This window comes from Gymnodraco acuticeps, unplaced genomic scaffold, assembly GCF_902827175.1.
Source record: "Gymnodraco acuticeps unplaced genomic scaffold, fGymAcu1.1, whole genome shotgun sequence".
NCBI lineage: Eukaryota > Metazoa > Chordata > Actinopteri > Perciformes > Bathydraconidae > Gymnodraco > Gymnodraco acuticeps.
In genome coordinates this window covers 1,844,931-1,853,304 of record NW_022991584.1, presented here as the reverse complement: position 1 = coordinate 1,853,304, position 8,374 = coordinate 1,844,931, and positions in this window count along the sequence as shown.

Sequence of the window (8,374 nt, the reverse complement as noted above, 5' to 3'; positions counted from 1 at the left end):
TTAAATGTCATCTAAACCCAATTAATGTCTACTAATGGTTGTGCCATATCCCTAAACATTGTTTCCACCCACTGTAACATGGCTACTCCAAATAACTCTTTCAGGAAACCATTTTCTTCTATAGATTAAAAATACCTACATGTTTCAAGCACCACATATTTCACACACTATAAAAGAACGTCCCCATATTTTCTCCATTACTTTAAATCTCACTGTTATTTAGAACATAAGTAACTTTTGTGACTGAACATATCTGCAATGTCGCCACAATCTGCTGGGGAATTTTGTTCATAGAGTTTGTACGTACAAAGCTGTACTTGTGGGTTAGTAGCCTGTTTCTACTGTAATCATTTTTCAATAATTGTGCTCAGTTCACCGGTTGGTTGTCCATAAACTTAACAGGGGTGTTTCTGGCACAGACTAAAACATGGATCCAGTGTATTTTTAGATTCCCCTAATCTGTAAATTCCCATCACCTACATATCCCAATCACTTAAACCCATCTCATCATTTGATACAAGAACTGCATATATGGGGGGTGAATCATCTTGATTATAACCGCCTCACCTTTGGGACCAAGTATTTCTAACTCCTCCTCTTGTTGCTCAGCTGATCTTTTGGCTCTGGGGATAAGTGAAACTCTCTGAAACACAGCTGGAGTTTTGTTAGTGATGTGGGCATTCTCTATGAGTGGACTAATGGATCCATGTCTTACTTGATATTGTACTCCCCATCCAACCAGAAAGGTGCCAAGTGTAATGAGCACAATCAACAATGCTATTCTGACTCTTATCCCTAGGGGACCCCACAATAGCTTTGGCTTTGTTCTTGACATCATCTCTATTTTCTCCCTGGTTGTGTCAGTTACAGAATTTAAATAATGAGTACTATAATAACGTATACTAAAATTTGACTCTTTTTCAGATGTAAAACAAAAATAGGTTTTCACTTTAGTGTACTATCTATAAAAATCTATAGACAATTCGTCTTTTGAGCTGTTTCTATCTTTATCTTATTTCTATTTATTGTTTTGTTCCAGCTCTGCCAAATCAGTCCTAACTCCCAATAATGTTCTGGAAGTTGCCAGTGAAGGGTGACAATGTGTGAGGTGGTGTCAATTTGCTCCTTTTTCTTTACCTTTAAACCGGAGCGCGTGTGAAGTTCGTTACAACTTCTCACTGTTCCGTCCACCGGGGATCAGCTCACTGTCTTTTGTGAACTTTCACCCTCACCCAATCACCTGGCCGAACAGGAGTCTCTTCTGGTGTCTCGTCTGGTATCTCTGTAGCTTTCTTAGCCTGTGTAGACAAAACTTGGATAATATTACTCAGAGTTCTGACATATTCATCACTTCTATTCGTCTAATATCCAAAACTGGACCACTCCCTCCTTGGAGGAGGCCCAAGCTTTGGCATACCTTTTGTCGTTATGAGACCTATTATTAACTACATTTTATTATTCATTAACTACAACGTCACTGAAATCAACATATCTGTATAATCATGACACTCCCTCCTTTGAGCAGAACATGCTCAATTAATATTGCAATGATTACCCTATTCGGAACAGGACATGTAAAACCCATAACGTTGCATTAAATAAATATAACTTCTCCGTGTACCCATAAGGCGTACAAAATATCGTATGATGTGTGGCTTTCTGATGGTATAAAAACATATTCACTCAAATCTGCCATTAGCACAAAAATGGTTTACATGTTGCAATAATGGCTTTTGTCCTGGTATTATGCATCATTGTTGCTGCGAAAAACAATACCCCTGGTGTCGCTAATGCGTCTCAATAATTCTAGGATTAGAGGATTGTTTGATACTGCTGAACAAAGATATGATAAAATAATATTTCTCTAAACTAGAGGGAAACATACGAACCATTCTCACAGAGGGTGACATGCATGAAGGGCTGGTGCCCCTCACTCAAAATGAGATAGTGCCTTACGCACTACACTATAAATCAGTAAAATTACTCAAGAATAAATAAATAAAAACTGATTCTTTAAACTGTTGTTAAAACCCTACAACTTCTTCATCCAAGCTCTCAATCAGTGTTATGTTATTTAATCTGCAGCTCATTGCCTTAAAACAGATACTTCAGACCGATTATAAAATTGTGTTTGAGAAAAATGTAATCTGACTCCATAAATCACATAATTGTTTGACTAAAAAACTACACTTCCACTAACAATAAATGAAGTTCCCCTTTAAACACAGCCCCGGTCTTCTGACGGGGTCTATCTATGTACTGGCTGGAAAATGTTGTGCCAGTCTCTGTCGCTCTGTCACTGTTCTCCCGCTAACAGTCACTCTCTAGTTCTGCTGGGTTCTTGTTGACTTCTTCACTGGTTTGAGACAAGCGACCCTATCGGACACCTCCCTTTGTAGCCAGACTACACCACAGCAGAATCGAGTTTCTGTTTTTAGGTCTCAACAGCTCCACGTCAGGTTGTATCGCCGCCCCTTGAACTGCAGTCGGTTGTAAACAGGAGGATTTGGTATGGATCCTCCGTCTTGGGCGAGTACTAGGTTTCCGTCTTCATATTTTTGGGTGGAAACCCCATCGTCTTGACCTCACTAGCTGTGTGGACACAATAGTTTTCTGTGTGGGGGAACAACATCACTCGTAATCTCTTTCCTTCTCATAATTACAAAAATAGTCTGCTAAATGTTCTATTCTGTGGATGCTTTATGTGTAAATGCAAATGCTACTCTCGATTCTGTTTTTACATTAAACATTAAACCTCTCCCTTCTGTGGTGACATATATGGCTCAATGTAGCTGGATTTCAAAATACCCTTGTGCTGAAGATGCATCACCTGGTGGTCTGGCCCTCTGAGCTTCCTCATTGTTGTGGTTGATACCAGGGTGTCAGTGGCATTTGGGTCATGTTTGGCAATGCTGTTCGTCTTTGACATCCCTGAGACCCCCTGCTTCTGTCGTAGTCATGGAAACCTCCCCCAGGGTAAATGCATGGAGGGCCGTTGTTTGGTGCATGTTGCCTTAGTAGTTGCGGGCAATCTCTGGTCCAATGGCCCATTTGGTTGCAATGGTAACATCCCTCAAACCGTAAACGTCTTCTGCCTGTGCCTCCTTGGAAACCTCCTGGTTGTTGGTTCTGCATCTGATTCTCTGGCACTATCTGAGATTTAACTGTTTGAGGTGTCTGCTCTGCATTCTCTGGTTCTTCCTGAGCTTGAATTGTTGGAGGTGTCTGCCCTGCCTTCTCTGGAAGTTTCCCCTCCCTTCTCCTTGTCTTGTTCCTACAAGCTACGGTGTCTTGTTTTTTCTGCTATGTCTTCCCTCACTGGCAGGTCTGCTACTCGGACCACATTTATGCTGTGTGCCAATAGGCTGGCATATTCCAGATGGAGTATCAGACTTGTAACTCTTATAAATCTTTCTTCATCTTCACTCCAGATAGTTCTTTTAATTGGAAAGGTTAAAGCATCTGATCAGATTATTACCCTTTCCTTGATATCTGCGGTTGAGCCTGGCTCTGCGTCTAGTCTCAATTTAGTTTATTTTGGTGACATGTTCTCTAACTATTCGAATGAATATTATTAAGTTATCAAAGATTGAAACACTAATCCTCCGCCTAGCACCTTCGTTCCTGATAAATAATATCCTATGTCATCCGAACTTAACTTTAAATCTGGGTAGGTTTTTTTTTTTTTTTTTTTAGAATATATATATTTTTTTTTTTATGATTTAAGTTTTTTTTTTTTTGTAAAATATTAATAAATTAAAAGATAACATTTTTTTTGAAATTTTAAAATAAAAATTGTACAGTGTATCGTTTTTGACTTTGAGATAAGAAAATCGAAGTCTTGTGAAAATCTAAATCTACTGTGTACAGTGCATACTGAAATGTATGGAACTATGTAAATGTCATAATTTGTGTTAGATTTAATCAATTGGTGTTTGAATATTCTACAGTCTAGTTTGAAAGTCTATGATGTAAAGTTTCTCATATGTTAATTAGAAACCACTTTGTAATTCTGTCCCGGCGAATGTGTTCATCAATAACACTCAAAATTAAGCTTCAAAATGTTATAATATCTTTGTAATAATTCTGTATTACCAGCAGAGTGCGCTGTTGTAATTTCCAGCTTAATCCACTAGGGATAGCTGTTGCAAAACTGACCTCTTTTTAACAAGAAGAAGCTTATTTCCTTAAAAATGGGAAGAAAATGTGAATATGGTTAAACAACACAGCACATAACCGCCAAAACACACTTGCAAACAAGAATATCTCAAATAAACCGCCAATACACACTTGCAAACAAGAATATCTCAAATAAACCGCCAATACACACTTGCAAACAAGAATATCTCAAATAAACCGCCAATACGCACTTGCAAACAACAATATTTTCAAAACCAGACTCCTACAAATACCAAACTTCCCACGGTAAGATAACCTGTCTATTTTATAGTTCCAACTTCTGCCAATAAATATGATTTGTCCTTCTCAATATGGAGTGCCTAGCCTCATGTGAGTGGGACTGTGTGTCAAAACAAACAGAGTACTTTCAATTAGCATTTCACGAAATGGCGACTGCCGTGTGGCTTATTTTCAGCATGAGGACAAGACAAGATGGCAACTGATTTTCCAACCTTTGACCTGAAGAACAAGGGATTTGAAAACACCTCGTGGCTCTCAGAGGGGAGTTTAAATAATGGCGGGGTGTAATCTTGTCAAGAAAATTGAACACAAAACAACACTGCAGTTTAAAATAACATTTCTATCTAGTTTACTATGAAAAAAATGGGCTTTATCTTATTGATATCATCACTTAAAGTTAGGAACCCTTACGCATAAGCTATAAACCTATCTACGTATTATTTGACTTTATAGTCCACTATTGGTCAACTGCTGCCATTTCGACACGCTAGGTGGGAGTATTATGGTAACTTATCAGCGACTATTAAATGACCGTCGTCAATTTAACGTAATGCTGTTGTAACTCCACATCTCGTATTCCACCCGCAATATCTTGGTTGAAACTAGAACAGTTATGACCACTGATAAAGCTTACACCTTAATCAAGCCTTTCCTCAAAAGGACTTTTTTAAAACAGTTCTCAACTGTTTTCGACTAGCACTGTCTTCAGTTACTCAACCCTAAGTTGATTCGCTATGCCTTGTTTGTTTTCAATTACTTGATCCCTAATCAATTCGCTATGTCCCATAGATCTTAACAATAATCGTTAAATGGACTTATATATCCTTACGTCATAGGCTAATTTAACTACTGACGTAACAAGGGACACCTACATGAAAACACAACAAGACACCTACCCAAAGTACAATGGCCTCACACATTTATATTTTAAAATACTACACACACACAAATTAATAGCATGCAGGGTTAGATATAAGAAAAAAAGAAATTGGAACTCACCCTGATTGTGAAAATGCAACGCCATGTGTTATGGAATTCTTATTGTTATAAATTTGGTTGTTTTAACATTAAATACACAGCTATTTTCAGGATCCGCTGGCCTCCGTCCAACACAAACCTATTTTGTACTGCATAAACTATGAAGAATTTGATTTAACAGGTTTCCTCTTACCAAGTATTCGAGCTCGTTGTGTCGAACGGAAGCCGCGTCTCCGGAAAACAGCTGGTTGTGTAGTCTCTGAGATGTTTTCAAATTGGTACTTTAATTAATAAAAAGGCGTGGTACAGTCACAAACAGGATATTGTCCGACAGAAAAGCAGCTGTCTCTGGCCCTCGCTAGCAGAGAAAAGAGGCCGAACCGCTCAGGTGCTGCTCTTATATAGCTTCTGTAGGCTCCTCCCTGCGGGTCGGCCCTCCACATCTTAATGTCCGTTGTTACGTTAAACAGAGGATTCAGGCTTTGTACATTCAATATATACTTAAACACGACTCTTCTCCTCATATTGTCTTTCATCACTTTTCCTTTAACACATTCTAAACGTTGTAGTTAATATTCTAGAAAATACTTCACGGCTGGTTTGGTTTCTGGTCATTCCGGATGTTGTCACATCTTACCCACGTCTGTAAACAATAACTTTATTCAAAGAAACTATACCTTCATTTAATATTCAGCAATAATAATACTTCTATAGTTGCAGTGTTAAAATCAGTAGGTTTCGGTGTGCATCACTCCATGTCATTTCGCTACTAAATTAACCTCTATAAGAAATGGTAAACTAGCCACATGCTAACCGGAGATGACGGATTTTCAGAATAAAAGCTTAACTGGTTGTGCACAATAATTTTCTGGTTTTTCAGTATAAAACAGCATTTAAACTGAAAGTACATTTAAGGTACTTTATGCCATCAAAACATTGATTTTAATTTCTAACAGTCCCTCCTTACACACCTAAAAGGTGTGTATAATACTGAAATCAATGAGTTCTTCATCTGAACTCTGCATAGTACATAATTCATATCAAAAACAATCAAAATGGAATAGTGCGAATATCCTCAACTTTACAAAAATACAAAAATACTTTGACTGTGTTCAAACATAAAAGTTTTCCCTTGTGCATAACTTCTAGTGTTAACATTCAATATGGCTCTTCAAAATAGCAGCAATGGCTTGGTATCAGAACATTTCTTCCTCCCTCCTTTCACAGAAACCGTTCTTATACCACGCTCAGTGTTAAGGCACTTGTTTTTACAAAGTGAAAATAAACTATTCATTTTAGAATTGTAATGATTCGAAAATACATGAAATCTACCATATAGAACAGTGAAAAATAATAAAAATGAAATAAACTATCTTGTACCAGTGTAATGTAATAATAAACAAAAAATACACTATCTTGGAATAGTATAGAGTAATTAAAAATAAAAATACACTATCTTGGAATAGTATAGAGTTCAGTGAAATGGATTCACTCCATTTTAGCATTTTATTTTGCTCACTTCTTCAGATGATTTCATCATTTAAAGAGTCACATCGGCTGGACATTCATTGAACAATCTCATCTCTGAACATCCACATCATTTAACATCATTCAAACTAACTCGTCATTTTCATCTACATCTGTATACGGGGGTGGATCGTCCTGTTCTGCTAGCATTTGTAACTGTCTCCTCATGAGAAATGTACCCTCCCTCCTTTCATACCATTTAAGGTATGAAAGTAATATGTTCTCTAGAAGAGGCCGTTGTAATCAATCGGTATTTTAGGACATGGAATTAGTGCTACATTTAGGCCTCCCCTGGGCGCCCCTATGCTATCCTTGTACCCTGGAGCCTAAACTCCCCCTGGGACTGGTCTCTTAGCCCTACTGGCTTGGGGTGGTCTGTTCTAATACAGTGATAAAGTCCCTGAAATGGTGTGAAAACCGGTGGAATATCAATAACTCATTATACTAATTTATTTTCATTTCTGGTCTACTTAAATAACTATGCTAACCCCCTTTAAACAGTGTGTGGAACCTTGGGTGCTCTAACAAGGACTTCAAAAACAGAAGTCATTTCATTAATGGTTTGTAGTTCAATTCAGGAATTTTCACTCATGGCAGATATGTTTCTCCTTTTATATAACATCTCTAAATGTCAGGTCATCACTGATTAAATGGAGGAGCATTAGGAGGTGGTGGCACTTGTCTTTTAAAACTCATACTCTGGTGCCGTGCGCTCCCTCTGAAGCTGTAAGTAAGATTTAAAACATCTGCAGGGTGGGTTGAGCAACCCCTTCTCCCTGAACGATATTTATTGTTGAAAATATGCACCATTAAAATGAGTGATCCAAGGCCCCGCATGTATTACTCCCAATTGTACTAGTTTTTTCAAAATTAAAATCTTCAATCGCTCTTTGCCTAGTGTCTTTTTAAAACTCTACATCTTGGACGACAAACAAATGTTGTTTCCACCTTAACAGTTCTCCTGTGGTAATAACCATGCTACAATGGTGAAACCAATACTCTAGATTGGAATACTTTCTTTGGCTTGGTTCCAGCTCTACCTTTAACATTTTCCATTCAAATAAAGATTTGCCTGCTATCTATATTGTAACAAATTAAATCTTCCCCAAATTCTCACATGAATAAGAATCTCTATAAGAATAATTTGTTTATATTATGAAAAGATTGAATAATATGTTCTACCCTCAGTGTGTTTTTAGGATTATTTTCTAATAAGTGTGTTTATGTGTAAACTCACTCACTCCTGTGTTCCTCATATCGCATTAACATCATATCCCAACATGCATTGCGGCTAAACATCCAATCAACGAGCTTCAAGCTGAGGAACTTGGGTAATCTGTTCAGTGGGTTTGTGTGTATCCTCAAAATGTCCCTTATAGGCCTACGTCTACTTTCCGGTGACTTTATTTACGGCTAAAAAGCATGCTAAAAAGCCCAAGATTATAGAATT